This window comes from Phalacrocorax carbo, chromosome 3 (assembly GCF_963921805.1).
Source record: "Phalacrocorax carbo chromosome 3, bPhaCar2.1, whole genome shotgun sequence".
In the NCBI taxonomy this organism is placed as follows: Eukaryota; Metazoa; Chordata; class Aves; order Suliformes; family Phalacrocoracidae; genus Phalacrocorax; species Phalacrocorax carbo.
Window position 1 is genome coordinate 100,954,110 of NC_087515.1, and position 18,014 is coordinate 100,972,123.

The 18,014-nt window shown below is 37.6% G+C and overlaps 1 long non-coding RNA gene across 1 annotated transcript; it reads left to right on the top strand.

Annotated features, from left to right (window-relative positions):
* The first annotated feature begins 512 nt into the window (after positions 1 to 512).
* On the top strand, positions 513 to 16,689 carry LOC135312885 (uncharacterized). The gene is made up of 3 exons (XR_010372504.1): positions 513 to 681; positions 6,810 to 6,914; positions 15,759 to 16,689. It is a non-coding gene; the product is annotated as an uncharacterized LOC135312885 (long non-coding RNA).
* The last annotated feature ends 1,325 nt before the right edge of the window (positions 16,690 to 18,014 follow it).

Below are 18,014 nucleotides of genomic sequence, written 5' to 3' on the forward strand. Positions count from 1 at the left end.
TTGTAGCATTATAAAAAGTAAGAAGTTAAATGAGAAAGCTGAGCTAAAATGATATCACTGAAGTTCCACACAGTAACTTTACAAAAAATGTTCAAAAAGTTAAAAAAAAAACAACAAACTAGAAATGCCAGTATTTAGGTTTTTTCCCTTTCCTCATTTTTGCTCTGTTGTGCACATTCATTATTTTAGAGACCCTAAGCAGCTGATCACATGCTTTTCCGTTCTACTTGTGTTTCTTGCAGAGCACAGGAATGTGTCAGAACTGTGTAGCTAATTATGTTGTTATTTTTTTTTGGTAACTGTTTTATCTCATAGCTTGCAGAATTTGGAAGGTAGTGTCTTCCAAGACTTTTCTGTCATCCAGACTAACCCTGTGTCACAGAGATGCTGTGTGAACCTAGATAAGTCATTTAAGCTAAAATATTAATGTGACAACTAATTTTGTGTTCTTCATTGAATATGTCTGCCCAACTTTGTCTTGATTTTCAGATTTTTGGAGCCCTTAGGGAAGTACTGTACCTTCTGAATGGTGTTCGGGGAATTGAGAGTGTTCAACATCATTTGCAGTAAATCAGTGGGATCTGAAGGACTGAGCCTCAGCCCTGAGTTCTGGACTTGCCATTACCAATCTCTCTAGGTCATGTCTGCGCTCAGATTTACACTGATCTTCCAGTCTATCAGGTGAGCTGTGGTATTTGTCTATATGTTTTTAGTTTATGTCAAATGTGAGATAATTCAACCTACTTCAGTCTGCAAAAATAGGATTATTTTAAACTAGTTCACCTTATGTTTCCCATTGGAAGAGAGCTCATGCACAGATACCTATGATACATGTTACTTTGAGGCAGGTTAGGCTGATAATGCATCTAAGTTCTTGTGCTGTCTTTCTGTGGTAATGAAATATAATATTTAATCATCTTTCTCACAGAATTAACAGAAAAACAATCAGATTGTGTTTCTATGTTGAACATAGAGATAGGTTTCTAAAATGCCAAATATTTGGAGAAATCATATCCTCTTGGGAAGAGTTAACTCTTCCCAAATCTTGCAGATTCTTTTTTTATTCTTTTTTTTTTTCCTCTGTTCTCCACGTGTTCACCTAGAAAAATCTTGGTATCTTCAAGAGTTATTGTGAACATATACTAATTAATGTTTATACGGTTCAATTACTGTAGCATTTTTGCTACAAACTATGGACAATGGAAGCCTGTAAGAAAGTAAATAAATCTACACCAGCGGACATTTGAATGGAAAACAGAAAACAAAAAGGAGTCACACCACTAGTGTTCAAGACAGATACAAATATTTGATTCAATCTCATATCCAGAATTAATTAGGTCTTGTGGAGAGAATGGTGGCAAGGAGTCCTGTAATTAAAGGCTATGTTCTCTTCTATATGCTAAAGAACATTAATTAGTTATATTGGAAAGCATAAATCTAACATTTCCTAAATCTTCCAAACTAAATACTTATGTGGAAGTTGTATTTTTCTGTAAGAAGCTTATTTATAGCCATGTGTCATATAAAAATAGAGTTATTACATTTAGTTATTAGAAATGAGCTTGTTTCATCAGCAAACAGCATGTGAAACAAAAGACCACTTTCAGTCTTTGCCAATGGTAGCTAGCAACGTCCAGAAGGTTTCAGGCAACTAGCAGAAATAGTATCGATAGCTAATGCGGAGTTACTCTGCAGCTGCTCTGGCAGATTACATACAGTGGCAGCAGAAATATCTGTCTCAATCCTGTACACACCATCACTTCCCATACCTCTGGTGCAAGCACAGTCCTTCCTCTGCTCCTTCTGACCATACACCAGAAAAAAGACCTGAAGCTTAAGCTCCTGCACTGCACAACAGCATGAAGTCCTCTTACAGGACGCCATTCCTTGTCATCACGTATTCTGAAATTGATGACACTTTTTTGCCCATGTTATTTTTGGATTTATTCTCAGCAAATGGCAATAAAAAGTTGAACTATACCTTGTTTTAGATTTAGATTTTTCTCTACAGAGAAAAAGCTAAAATAATGTGGCCAAAAGCTATTCAAACTTAGCACATCTCTAGACTTGAGAAAAAAATCAGTGTATTTTTCAAGATTCTTCTCCTAGCTAGAGCTGGAAATGAACCCTAGGTCACAGTACTTACACTCCAGTTTTAAGTAGGCTGTGAGTGAGACCAAGAAATGGATGAAAATATGCAGGTTTCTTAAGGGTTTATTTAGGTTATAGTTAAGTGTGTTAACACTTTGTAAATAGTAATCTAGGGTTCTTAGAAATGTTTTTCACATTATAGCAATGTGAAATAAGAAGATTGATGCCTCTATTATTTTTTGTGCTTTGCACATAACAAATGGAAGGAGAAAAGGGAAGCTGTTTGCTCTGTATCGCACAGAATGATATTCATCAGAACCAAAAAGACCTTTACTTATAGCCCAATCTCCTAACCATTGGACTAAATTTCCTAAAATGGTTTAAAAGTGAGATGTGGAAGCAAGTGATCACTTTCACTTTTTGTTTAAAGGAAATGACTTCATATTCTTGAAAACTCAGTGCAGTGATTCCTTTTGGCTTTATAACTTCAGGTTTTATTAAGTTAAAAAGTGTTTCAGGAGGGTGGAAGACCCTACTTATATTTCTAGAAAGTGAACAGAAATCTGTGGAGGAAGACAGGAAAATCTAATTTTCCCCCATCCTGAGCAAGCCAGAACTTCATAGTAAAATACCAAGGTTCATCTGCTTCCGTGACTGCTGTTGCATTTTCTCACTTTCTTGATTTTCAGCTGTATATATACTCAAATCAGGTTCAAAGGGAAATTTAGCCCTTTTTCAAGTGGGAAGAAATGCCCTCTACTGTTTAGAAAATGGGACTAGATGCCTAGCATAGGCTATGTAGCTGTCTTTTAGATAACTGAGGTTGGGTGAAATTAATCTCAACCTTAACAATTAAATTTTTAAGGAATTTTAAGTTTCAGTTGCAGGAGTTACTTACATTAAAAGCTACCAATTGTATGTATCATATCATGTCGTATCATATCATAGCGTATCATATCATATCATATCATATCATATCATTAAGTAAATTGTGTAGAGCTGAAGGAACACAGGGCTTGACACACATGCTTGCCCTTGGAGTTTTAGGTAAGCCTGTTTGGTGCCCAGTGCTCTGCTGCTGAACAAGAGGTTGAAAAGTAGGCAGAGAGAAGCACAGCCCAATGCACAAGAGCTTTGCTGTGATGGAACAGGCCATTCAGGACCTTCACTTTGAGGTCCCCATGCTCAGCATTCACCTCATGGAAACTGGCCTATGGAGTTTCCCAGAAGTGCATTTTCTGTACTTCTATAACCTTTGCTAATTCTTTCCTCTGGTGGCTTTGCTGTTGAATTGCTAGTTTATTAAAGAAATGGGATTTCCTTGGGAGAAGGCACTTCTTTTGATAACCATCAACATTTTCAAAAGATAGATTAGAAACTACCATCTCTATTTGAGCGCTGAAGGCATACTTTTGTTGCCAGAAGTGCTGGAAGCCTGCAGCTTTCACTGGCCTCAACTTCAGTGTCTAAAAAATCAGGAGTCATCACTGGCACACAAGGTCTAAATATCCTCACCCAAGACACCTTTTTTGAACTTCTTGTCTTGCATCTTTATACAGATACTGTGGAAATTAAAATATTACAGATTTTGAGACAGCCAGCTGGTATTAATGAAAGCCAGAGAAGTACTGAAGTTGCATATATTACACTAATATTTCACTAATAGCTTGAACTGCAGCTGAAGTGAGCCTGCTTTATTTTTCTAAAAGCATCCCTGATGACCGGGATATGTTGCTGTACTCTTGCAATGCAGTGATGATCTATGAAAACAGGTAGGCAAATAAAAAGATAATTTTTATAGGTACATGCATTTTTCTAAAGGTAGGTAGAATTAGATGTTGGAGAATATTCAGTCTGAAGCTAATAGATATGACATTGTGGACCATACTAGTAATAAACACGTTAAGCTGTTAGTTAATCATAGGTCTTACTAGGGCGTTCTGTAGCTGCATCTATAACCGCTCTGCGGCATGTAGGTTTGGGTGCCTAAGCACTCCTTATAACACTGATACAGAGATAAATGTTCAGTTAGAGCTGAATGTAGCCTTTAGGCTGTGTCCTGAACTTTCTTGTCTCTCAAAGTCAAATATTATTTTTAGCTTTTATTGACCTGACCAGCTGACTCCACTCAGCATTATTTTCTGGTCAAATGCACTTCTCCCCCTCTATGTCTAAACTGACTGACCAAAGAAGTTGTATTCTTCTGACATGAAATGGATTTTTGTTACTGAGGTCCACAGTGCAGATCATTGGAAGTTACATAATAACATGACAGGACATAAAATTGAAAGGCTGTCAGAAGATAAAAGTGTATCAAGCTTCCCCAAGCATTTGCATTGCAACTCGTGAAGTCGGATGACATTGAAAGAGCAATTCAGTGTTTAATGCATGCACCTCTCTGGTGGCTGTGCTCTTCCACAGTACTAGCTGTTGAAGTATCAATCACAAAGCCTGTAGCATAGAATTTAATAGAGGAGTTTTCCACTAAAGAAGTTAGCTGTTGCAGTTCACAGTAACCTTCTTTCTAGCTCAACTTACCTGCTGAGGACACAGTGCTTTGTCCTTGAGTAGGCAGGATTGCTTTCATCTCATTCTTCCCACTGGAGCAGAGAAGTACAGTGTGAGTACACATGAAGGAATGCACAAGTGAGTAACTGCAACACAGGCATATATTATTATTGGATTTTTTAAAAAATGTCACCATTAATACATGAGAAATAAAAGTAAGTCCATAAACATCCTGAAATTCTCCTAAATGTACAGTAACACCATAAAAGATGCCTGTATTTACTACAAATAATAAAACTGTAGCATTACACTAATTGAATTCAAAACAGTTCAGCTGCATAATTTTCAGTGAAGAAGTGCTTATGAAACACAGAAAATGAACTCCAGAATGGAAGGTTCATTGCTTCCTAATCAAAAGCAGTCAGCTTTAAACACCAGCCAGTCAGGTGATAAGTTTGTCATTTCTCAGCCGGGCTTTTGGAGGGAAGTTGCCAAGAAGGCTTGACAGCCTTTAAACTTCGCAGAGCATTTTTTGCCTGTCTCTGAATATCATGTTGATCTACAAAGACTCCCGGGAGGCTGAGAGGAGAGGCACAGTAACAGGAGTTCCATTAAAATATATTTGCAGCAATGAATGTCAAGCAGAGTTTATGGTATGAAAAAATGTGTGGTTCCTGAAAAGAAATTTTCACCACCCCTCCAGTCTGGTTCTTTCTTGTCTAATTGTGTCCAGCTACTTTGGGGGACTGAGGAGTGTCAGTGATTAACTGCCTAGGTGTCAGAGAAGTACAGGCTTGTAATACATCATCAAAAGCCAGAGATCAGGGCTTCTGGATTAAAATGGGAAGCTCTGAATGAAAATATTACTACTATATACAATTAACAACACAAGCCAGAAATCATTGACTTTTGTAATTTAGAACAATGGCAGCTTTCCAGTGAAAAAATATTTACAGTAGTTTTACATTGCTTTCTACAGGCTTAGTGCAAAAGGGAGAGACAAAAATTAATACGCACCAAGACAATAACAGAGAAACCTGTCTTTGAACTGTTCTTTCCTTTTAATTAGCATGAGCTCTGCTAAATAGGGGAAAGAATTATGAGTGGGTGGAGAGCATCTAGGTTACTGAGGGCAAATCACTCTCAAGGGAATAACTTTGCAATTTGAGCAACAGAGTCTGACCTTTACATGACTTGGGATGAACAGGTCTTCTCTGTTTTAACCCAGCATGAACAGCAACTGCAAGGCAGCCAACGTGAAGCCACTCAACCATCTTTCTCTACATGAAGGTCTGATTTGCCCTCCTTTGGCAATTATACCATTGTCCTGGAAAAATTCTCTAATGCTGGTTAATGTCTTTAATGTTAATTTCATATCCTCGAGAGTGGGACCTTATGCGCATTTAAGTAATTTTTGGTATTGGTTGAAGTCCCATTAAGATTCTGAGGTTCTTAAATTGCTTCTTGGAGTTTATTTGTCTTGTAACTTAGGTTGTAAAAGTAGCACCATAAACATTAATTGAACAGCCATTACACAGTATGGCTGTTTGTTTTGGGTTGATAGAGGATATAAAGCTTCATACCCTGTGGTGGAAAACAATTAGGTCTGATGATGAACATGCTATTAAATATACCATTACCAGACTTCTACCGGTTTAACTAGGAAATAGCAACCAGCTGTAGCCAAAGCATACACAAGTGATAAAAAGTCATATTTTAATTGTCATGTCATAGCCTGTTATAAATATTGTCGGTTTTAATGTTTTATGCTAATGACAGTGACTAATGGTAGTCATTACCTCCATTCATTCTCATAAAAAATTTCCTCAAGAGAGGATGATCATAACCAGAATGCTGTTCAAAATTAAACTGTGTTTTTGTAAAATAGAGAACATAAAAAACATTTAAATACCAAGAGGTTGGCTAGCTAATTTATTTTGTTTTGAGTGTGTTTGACAACTACAGCTGTTGTTAATTGTGCCGTGAGTTGAAGGGATATTCCTTTTAGAAATATTTTTGGCATACTAACATGTGTACATATGTCATGTCTTCATATGGTTTCTGCAGAGTGGGATAAAAGGTGAACCTCACAGTGGGATACCTGTGGCCAGAAGGAAGTCTGGTGCTGCCCCTGTAGAGCCTTAATATTAAGAATATTGAATTTCCTCATCCGTTTCTTATTTCAGTTATGAATTCTGCTTACTTGACAGGTACAGAGTACTTCATTATGGGCACGAACAGAAATGCTTAAATGGATGAAGCAGCTATTTACGTCTGATAGGAGCTAAGTGGGACATTAAATTAATGCCAAACAAGTGAGTGCTCATTTTAGTTTCGTTATAAATGGCTGCAGAACAGCGGTAATGCGTTGACTCTCATGTGCTGACAAGTTCTATATTTCTTACAAAGTTCCCTTAGAGCTCTATATGGAAAGACAAATTCACATACTGCATGATGAAATTAGCAGCAGATGCATTAATAATTGAATAAGGATCTCTGGAGACACACCATAGTTCAGCAGGAGAGTTGGTGACTGGCTGGTTTTAACTAGAGGCTTCTGACACATATATATATGCACTTACATAAGGCCTGAGTTAAGAGCTGCTGCCTGTATGTAACCTTTGGTATTAAATCCACTTCCTGCTTTTAGAAGACCTCCTTGCATACTTACATTTGGCTGGTCCATGAGGAGACTGCTGAACATTAATCTGAGCAGTGGGTGGCCTTGCTCACCCCTCCTTCCTCTGTGACTGTTCTCAAACTTACAGCTGAATTCAACACAGTCCCTTCTGAATTTGTCTCCAGACGATAAGTGGAGCATGAGTGACTGAAAAACTTTCAGTGGATGCAAGACTTTTGCCACAGACCTCCACATCCGGAGTTCCTATAGAGTTGAAACATTTTCTGAAGTGCAAAATCCAGCTTCTCTCAGAAAAGCATTAAGATACTGTACTGCCATCTTTATTCCCATCCCTGTAGACAAAGTTGATGTCCTTTTATTGAACCACATGCATTGCAGATTCCCAGGTTTGGGAAAGGAAGGAGTTTGTTGCTTTTGGACATTAGCAAAGAAAACAAGAGTATTGCCAGAAAAAAAAAAATCTGCTTTTCAAAGGTACCACCAAGGCCACGATGCAATTCCTAATACTTAAATTATGATCATTCCTCATATCAAGTAATACTATGCTCAGAAGACATTGACAAAACAGTGTGACATCTCGTAGACAGCAATACTTCTGGAGTAAATTCTCATGGGTTTAAAATCAGCACTTCATTGTAGTAGTGCCAGGAGAGTGATAACAATTTGAATAATCTGAGAATTTGTCCCAGTTAGAAGAAGAGTAGCAAAATTTAGCACACTATTACTGGACTAACTCCACATAGTTGTCAGCTTTACTAACTGTCCATGCAGACTTCAGTCACTGGTTTCAATTTGCACAGGTTGAACTGACCTCTGTGTTTTGCTTTCCTCCAGTTACAGGTTATTTTATGAATCTCAGGATTTGGAAGATAGAAAAATGTAACTTCAATATATCTGTCAGTGTATTTTCGGGAGTTTCAGCAGCTAAAGAAAAGCTAATTCTATTCTAAGGTTTTTTAATATATCACAAAATTTTAAATAAGCTATAATATAATTTAATAAAGTGGTGCTGTCTTTAAAAAACTTCATTAATATAAGTATGAAGTTCCATTTTTATCTTTAGATATGAAACTCTTTTGATTCAATAACAATAGATATGTTATTTATTCAGTAAGAGTTTGATATCAATCTTGTCCTAATCGATCTGAGATCTTTTTAGTATAAGAAACATTTAAACAGTTTCTGTTGTCACTTGAAATAGGAGATAAGTCCCAGAGATTCTTATTTGTATAGTGAAATAATATGTCAATCTATTAGACTCTGAAATACCCTACAAGTAACTCAGCTGAGGAATGAACAGTACATTTTTTGCTTTGTGATGTTGGACCACAATGCATATGTTAGAGATCAGAGAATATCAGATGAAGGAGTAAATATGCTAAAAGAATACCCTGGTTTCAGCATCACCTCCTCTTTCGAGGTGCTTGAAACAAAGATGTGGAATTTAAACTGGATTTCCATATATATTTTTGGTGGACAGAGGTAACATTTCACAGTAATACTTTTCATTTGATTCACACATGTATAATACATTTCATTGCTGTTTTAAAAAAGTAATGTTACCATCATCTGAGTTTTTAAGGAAAAGACTAAATACTTACACAAGATCGTGTACTGCTGGATGAGAAGAATATACATTTATTACATAGATGAAAGAGGAATAAAGAAGTTATATTGATGGGGTTGGAGAGAGGGAGATCATGAGTCATTAACTATGGCTTTATGCTTCACCTGTAGAGTAGGTTTAATCCTATTAACTGGTTTCCATTCATTCTGTTATTCCCATGGAGTAGGATTCTAAGTCTGCTCCAGGTTAGTCATGAATATTATGCAATCCAATAACTTTTGTATCTTTTGTTAGCATATACAAGGCACGTCAGAGGTGTCACTGTTTATTCTTAACATCTGAAGCAATCACCAACTTCACAACCCTGGGCAGTTATCACTCCAGTAGAAGCAAAGAGATATTTCTAAAGCCTTCCAGTGAATGAATAAACCAATGGCTTTTATCCAGGTTTTGCAGGTCACTGAATGTTCAAAACAGCAAAGCAAATTAAAAGAACCCTTTCTCTTCTGCTATCACGGTAATTTTGCACTTGAGTATATGAGGATTTGCTAACATAAAAGCTATTGAGGAAGATATGGAGTGATTTCCTTCTAGCACTGTCTTGAAAAGTAGCAATAAATGTTGCATTTCAAATTACACCTTCCTCACCTTCCTTGAAATGTGAGTTCATTTGAAAAAAAAAAGAGGCATCTTTGAACACCAGGTTTTTTTTCCCTTGGTGACTTACAATCAGAGGCAACCCACTTAGAAGTAAAAAGATAATTTTCTAATTGCGAGTACAGTAACCTCAGCCTGAAGATCAAGTGGCTACTTTTTGGTAATCACTAATATTGATGCTTCTGCAGGCCAGATTTTTTTCTTCCTTAGTACATTCACAACCTTCTAGTCTTCACACTTTTCTTCAGTTGTCCCTTTCTCATTATTATCACGTCTATTCTGAATTTTTGCCCAGGTATTCTTTAGATGAACCATAGGAATAAATTGGCAAGTCTGTTGGTTTGTGGATTTGTACCTTTGTACAAATTTCCCAGAAGAATAAATCATTCCTTAGACTTGATATGTGAAATGAGGGGAAAAAACCAACCACCTTTTTTTGCATTTTTTTCTGAACTTAAACACAGTTGTGGAGAAACTGGTAAATGCTGCACCCTCCATAAGCGCTCTGCTGTGCCTGAGCTCTAGGAGTGGCCAACACAGCTGAAGCAGAGCAAGATGCTGTAGCAGCAAATTATTGCTGCTAGAAACTGGACAGAATATCCGCTCTTTCCTTGGGAGCTCGAGCTCTTGGGATCACGGACAGTGTCCATAGAGAGTCCTGTCCTACTGTATTCAAGCAAAACAAATACATACAGATAGGGCCACTGTGCATATCCAAATTATCCTCTGAAGGCTGTGATAGATGTGCTGAGCTGTCAGAGCTAAAAATTCAACACAGTCCCGAAAGAATATATTTGATTTCTTTGTAGCCCACCCTGAGACGAGCAAGGCCAAGTGTTTCCATGTATTCTCTGTAAAACTTCTTTGAATTTAATGAATCAGATGGGATGCCGATTACACAGACTGATCCAAGCTTTTGCATAAAATGAAACCACTTCATTCATCCCAGCAAGTAATACCATAATTCTACTTTTTCTTCTTCTGCTATTTGAGAAAGTAGGATCTATTTTCCCAATGTCTCATAGAAGTGCAGCCTCTTCTGATCACAGAAAAAGGTGTGTATTTTTACCAGCTTTTTCCTTCTACTTTCCAGTCTACTGAAAAAGACTTTCCTCTCCCATCATGGTCTTCATCAGTTCCCTGACATTTCTTAATCCAATTAGTATTGTCACCTTTCTTGCTTCCCTTCTGTCTTTCTGGTAATGCATGGATAATACAGGCGATGTCTGCTGACCTTGGAATTAAAATGTCTCTTTTGAACTTCACTATGCAGAAATGTCTAAAATTGGGCAGTAACATAACACATGCAGTTCCAAAGTCTTCAGTATTGCACAGTGGAGCAGCCATTAAAGAAGCTGACTTTTTTTCAAGGTCTCTTTTAGGAGCTGAGTTTCCCACTGCTGGAACAGTAAACCCAGTTTTGTCTATCAGATACTCTTCTGAAATTACTATCTCCCACACAGTGTAAGAGTACTTCAGCTGCAGTTTCCTGTCCTTTCTGTTCCCCTACCTTTACTAATCACTGCCTCTGTGGAGTTGTTAAGAGATTTGCACATAGATATGGTAAAGCAATTTTGGTGAAGGTAGGCATTTGCAACTTAAAAATGGCAGCCTTCGTGGGGAATAGGATGAATATTGTGGTATGAATAGATAGTGATTACAGTCCTAATCCAGGCTGGAGGTCCATTCCACATACTTTCATCCTCTGGTAAAGTAATATGCAATATGCATCTCCACAGATGTATTTGCATGCTCTGAACGTCTCCCCTAAAGTACTTCTGTTTTGTCATTTTAAGAAATAAAACTTTTTTGAACATAGCTGGCACAGTAAAGGACTTTCAAAAGATAATTACAAGTTCAAAGGCTTCAGTTCGGACAGCAATTCCTGAGTAGAAGCAACTGGATTCTCTTAGTTATTTCCTAGATAATTGCACTACGAAGGCGAAGCAAACTCTTTTTTTCTCTGCAAAATACAAAGCTGTGAACCTCAGATGTTGCCTAGCATGGCCAGCTGAAACTCAGGCAAGGGACAAGGGATATAGTGCGGATCTTAACAGTGATTGCACAGAAACTACCCATAAAGGCTCTAGGACTATCAGTTGCTGCAAAATCAGGTGACAATGCACACTTAAAAGGATGACTTGGAGCAGCTCCTGAAAGCTCCTGTGCCCAGACCTGAGCAGAAAGGCAGATGTTAATAAAGGAAGCTTCCTTACCAGGGCCACAGATTTTGCACTCTCTATAGCTTTAACATCATGCTTATATGAAGTTAAAGCCAGGTTAAAAACTAAAACCATCAGCATGAACCACCTCCATCTCTCAGAAATGGAGCAGAGGTTTAATACTGTGTGTGTTGTGTGTGTGCTATAGTTTATGTTCCACTTTAGCATGGTGGAGTTAGTGAAGTCAGCAATTGCACTGACAAACAGAGGACCTCTCCCAGATGGAGGGATGTACCTAGAAAGAGATGACCTGTTGGATAACCAGTGCCCAATCCCAAGCTAGATGAAAACATAGGAATATCAAGACATTTGGAACAGTGGCCCAATAACGATGGGCTACCCAGGAGGAATAGCTTTGCCAACAGAGAAAGTTCCTTCCCCAGTCTCAGGAATTTGATGGCGCTTTTTTTGCCTTAAAAGATAAGGATTTACTTGCCATATTTTTTTAAAATAAAAGCCTACATCGCTTTAGAATTTTTCTCTATATTAAATGTGCTGAAGAGAGTTCACCACCAGGATTCCACTGGAAATTAAAATGGGGTTTGGTGTTTTCATTCTTTTTTTTGGGGGTAGGGACATGTTCTTTCACCAGAATTACAGCTGTTCCCATCACACATAAACACATATATGTAATGTAGGTTAGAAAAGTTTTAGTTCAGTGCTTACTAATAATTTGACTTAGTGATTTGTTCAAGGTCATTTTACAATTAAAAGAATTGGTTTTCTCTGAACTCTTCTGGTTTTGCTTGTTTCTAAATTAAATTAATAGTAAGATTTTCATCAGTAGGGAGCACTGAGATTTTAGCCACTAGAATTTTTCAAGTATTTTAGATGCAGATTCAAGCACACTTTGGGCTATAAAATAATCTAATATTCTAATTGCACTTCACATTCAACTGTTTCTTGGACATCTGTTATGCACTGAGCAGCTGTTTCTATGGGGATGGACACAATGAATTCTATATATTTTCCATTAAACCAATGAATTTAAAATCAAGGAATATATATTACTGTCCAGATTTCTGAAGTATGTAATCTGCATTTTGTCAAAATGCATATTGGCATACTGGGGCATCTTTCAGTTGACTACTTTAACATCATCTGTGAAATTTCTTAACTGTCTTTTCAGATCTATCCTACTTATATTTTTATGTACTTCCTGTTTTGACATTTCACATTCAACCATATTTTTATATTTTAATTAAAGTATATTTGTATCAATCCTTATATGAATACCAAATTGGCGCAATATTAGTTTTCTAATATGGCTTTCCAATCATTCCTATTGCTTGTTAGCAGAATTTCATCCAGCTTCTCATCCTCTCACAACTGATCTTTGTCTAGAGAGATTTTTAAGGTGTGACAATAATGACATAGTACAGAGAGCAAGATTTTTTGTAACAACTGGTTGTTTAACTGGTAGTTGAGTGGAAAACATTTTCACTACTTAGGTACTGTAAGCTTTGTCTATGAAATCAGAAAGAATTACATCACTGCACAGCACCACAGAACAGGGTGCAAGGACTGTGAGACTTTTGCAGCCTCTTCTAATGCATCATGTAATGACAACACTAGAAAAAGGATCCTGAATTAGACAGAAAAATGTTATCTCTGTCTACTCTTCTCGTGCTCCAGGTCTCTTTCTCAGCATTTCTACTGTCTCTGTACCCCAGAAATACTTTATGTAATATTCTAATATTTTTAGCATTTTCATAAATGTATTATTGAGTAAAATCCAGTTATTTTGTAAATATTTGTGAACTGTAGACAAGAATTCATCTCATCCCAGTATCTGTGGATTCAGTTGGCAGAATGAGCTAAGTGTAACAATACTGTGGCAAATAATTCCCTTAAAGAATGTAATGTATATACTTCAGAGGTACATATACATCAGTAAAATACTGCATATGCCTGTCTTATCAACAAAATGGCAGGTATTTCCATCACATAGAAATAGGTTGGCACAACTACTTCGCTGTGAAATTCTGGAAAAGGGACAACAAAACTGATCTTGTCAAGGACAAAAGGAGAGTAAAGGGCAACACAAGAGTAAAGAATAATATATTTAAGCATATTCTTCAAAAGATTTGAATGATCCTGATACAAGCAAAGGACAGTTAAGAGTGATAAATGTAATAACCCTGAAGAATAAATACAAGAACTCATTTAAGCTTTTTACTAAAGCCACAAAGGGTTGACTTACCATAAGCTATAAAAGATGTCATTAAATCATCAGCCTTTATGAATAATTGCCTGTTGTGGTTTCTGAGATGCTCCTTTCTCTCCCAGTACTCTGAGTAACTGTGTACAAGAAGTTCCAGGGTTAGACTGACAAAGAAAGTAAAAAAAAAGTCATATCTTACTACAGTAATAAGAATTCACCTCAGTAGGTCAAATCACAGGTGTAAAGGTTATAAGATGTGTCTCTAAATTTATACTGTGCTAAATATAAGAGTACAGAAGACAGTTTAATAAATGGGCTACATTGAGCCGGTTCAGTGGTGTTCTGTGGAGTGTAGTCTGTGTACCAATAAAAATCTCTGTCATTTTATTAATTCCATTAAAGTAGCACACCACCTCCAAATATTTATAGAGATCAAGCAGTCTCACTTCAGGATGAGCCCTTCATACACACCAGAGGTACCATTTCCTGAAATGTAAACAATTGGCATCTGCTGAGCCATAATCCCTAAATCAGAAACACAAATGTTTGGATTAATAAAAATTGGAAAGCCTCATTCTTTGTTGTTGACCTCCCAATATATATTTCTTCACTTTCAGTATTATGTGCATGACTAGCATTCTTTATCTAGGACTTGGCATGCAGTGGCTTTTTGCCATAGTGACCACAAAGGACAGCAGTGATCAAATTCAAGCCAATCCAAAACCCCAGTGAAGCTCACTGACTTCAGGAGATTCGAAAGCAACCCCTAATTTCAGTGCTAAACATATGATGCAGTATGAAGCAACTGAGATTTTATATTCTTAAGAATCAGAGAAATAAAAGGATATTGATTTTACCCCTTTATAAGAGTAGATGGATCTGATACAGGAAAAAGTTGAGGAAATATGAAACATAAGCTATGTGTATCCATAGTAATGGATTAGTAACTGCAAATTGGAGTAAGCAGCTTTGACAAGATGACAGGGAAACAGTCACATTTCCACTGGATTCTGCCTAGCTTTACACAAGTTCATCACAGGTACTCAGTGTCCAATCAATTATTTTTTTTTTAATTCCACAAATCTGTTTGGCTGGGAAGTAACTCGAAATAAGTTTTAGGGAAGACTGGGATTGTCCACATACAAAAGACTGAAATTATACAAAACAATAAAAATTAAAATCAGTAAAATATACCTAAGTGTAATTTTAATTGTTTTTTTCATGCTCTGTTTTCATGCTCTATTAATTTCTGGAAACATTAGATTTCATTATACTCTGTAAGAAGTAAAGTGTTTTTTAAAATTTGTTGTTAGGTTATGTATTAAATTTTAGGTGTCTGCATTAGAGTTTCCATATGACTTCAAAATTATCAAAAATAATTACTCTTTGTCTATGCAAATATCCAGGTTTTGCTTTTATTCCTACCCTGTCATAAAAAAAATCCAAAATTCTAGGCAGTATAAAAAATGCACCCTGAATCCTAGTGTCAATATTCACCTATTTCCCTTTTCAAAATAGAGTGTAATTTTACCAGACATCACTTTAACCCCAGGGTAAAGGAAGGTAGCTCCTGCCATGTTAAATAATAAGCTGTGTAAATTTCAGCTGTTGGGTGTCTATTCTGTGCCTCCAACAGGAGAAAAAGCTATTTCCAGTGGTTATGACTTCTAATGTTCATAGTTTGAAATAACCCCTATCCTGATATCAATCAGAGGAAATCTAGATTTTCTGCACCCTCACTCTTACCAAAAAGGTCTTAGAAAACAGTATAAAATCATCTTATATTATGGCCGCTGCCTTGACACTAGAATTGTCATAGTGCAGTCCATTTGTATTTATAGTTTGTACAGTACTACATTTGATCCTTGATTTTATTATTCCACTGTCATATAATTCATGTCTTTCCAGATTTTGTCACACTGAGTTACTTATTCATCTGGAGCAAGGCCAGGAAAATAAGACCTGAACCTCTTTAATCGTAGCCATGAAACAAATGTTTCAAGAGTCGAGAACGCCGCTCCAGCTGTGGGTGTCTGTGTGTGCGTATATCCATGTGCCATCCACTGGACTGTGACAGGCAAGCAGGACACAAACATGGGTGAAAACAATACCTTTGATTTCTGATCTGAGAGATTCTCTGTGCCAGCAAAAATACTGGCAAAGAGCATCCAAAACCTTGGGTTAGTCCCTGTTGTAGAATGATATTTGTTCTTGCACAGAAAAGAGAATTCTTCCTAATTTCTCAAAATGCAAAATATAGATGATCACAGCCACCATTATTAGGATCTGTTCAGGAGTTTTGACCTTTGTTGTTGTTGTTTGTATTTTACTTGTGAATATTAAAGCCACTTTTTTTTGGTGAAAAACCTATGAAGAATATTCTTAGAATCACAAATCTAAGTTGTGGGAGTTGGGAACTTCTAATCATTTGCATTTTAAGTAGCCAAGGTTACTTCACCATTGCTGTGCAGTTCATAAGGTATACCTGCATGCCACTTTGATGAGTACTGCAAGGTTAAGAAATACCCTGCAGGAATTAAAAGGCTTGTCTTTTTTCAAAATGTGTCAGTGATTATGGACTGCTTCATTGCCTATGAAATAAATATGAAAAAAGGAAATTTGTATGAAATAAAAGTAAAAATTTGCGTGAGATAGAAGTAAAAAAATGCATGAAACATAAGTAAATACAATGATCTAATGACTTGACAGGCAAGCATGAAGTGGTAATTGGAGAACTGAGTCTGAACTTGCTTGACATCTAACTTGAAACAAAAATGTGTTTTGGAAAAGTCTTCCTGCTGCCAGGAAGTCCAGCTACCGGGGAAGCCGATTCCTGTAGGTTACATGTATAGCTCATGTCTTAAAAGAATAGGCTGAGCTACTTAATTTTTTTTAAAAATAATGTGACTTTTCTAAGAAAAAAAATTTTTTTAAGGAAAGGGAAAGGGGAGGCGAGGCGAGGCGAGGCGAGGCGAGGCGAGGCGAGGCGAGGCGAGGCGAGGCGAGGCGAGGCGAGGCGAGGCGAGGAGAGGAGAGGAGAGGAGAGGAGAGGAGAGGAGAGGAGAGGAGAGGAGAGGAGAGGAGAGGAGAGGAGAGGAGAGGAGAGGAGAGGAGAGGAGAGGAGAGGAGAGGAGAGGAGAGGAGAGGAGAGGAGAGGAGAGGAGAGGAGAGGAGAGGCGAGGAGAGGCGAGGAGAGGAGAGGAGAGGAGAGGAGAGGAGAGGAGAGGAGAGGAGAGGAGAGGAGAGGAGAGGAGAGGAGAGGAGAGGAGAGGAGAGGAGAGGAGAGGAGAGGAGAGGAGAGGAGAGGAGAGGAGAGGAGAGGAGAGGAGAGGAGAGGAGAGGAGAGGAGAGGAGAGGAGAGGAGAGGAGAGGAGAGGAGAGGAGGGGGAAGGGAAAGGGAAAGGGAAAGGGAAAGGGAAAGGGAAAGGGAAAGGGAAAGGGAAAGGGAAGGCAAAGGGAAGGCAAGGCAAGGCAAGGCAAGGCAAGGCAAGAAGAAGAAAAACCTTAACATTACAATCCATTGGTTTTCTTGGGTTTGGCTTACTGGTAAAATATTTGAGAACACACAAAAATGTTTTATAAACACAATGATATCTCCTGTCATGTAAAATCCCTGTTCTTTCTTCAAGGGCCTGGTAAGAAAACTGAGTTTCCTACTGAAATTGTATTTTCTAACTAAAAGCCAGAATGCCCCCAAAATGTAAGCTGTCACTAGTTAATGCTGTCAAAATACCATATCTCAACTGTTCATGCTTGTTAGACTTCACTCTTTCTTCCCTCCTATTTGAATGATATTTGTGCATTTGTTATTCTCCAGGCTCTTTTTTCACAGTCCCTTGAAAACAAAACATAAAACCAGTGATGCTGAGGTTTATGTAGGCTTAATATTAGGCAAAAAATGAAAGTGCCTAGTCCCACTGTCAATAGGATGCCTTTGTATAGTTCTCCATGTAGCACTTTAAAGTAGGCTGTGACAGCAATCTCATGCTCAGAAAAGGAAGAGCCGTATGGCTCCATTTTACTGGCAGCTGGTTTTATAATGGCCCAGAACCAAACATTCATGATCCTTAAACAGATTCGGATTACTCATGTAGATGGGCAAAGTAGCCGTGCACAGTGCTGTGGAGTTCCAGTCTTTTCCATGTACTTCCCTGTTAGGAAAGC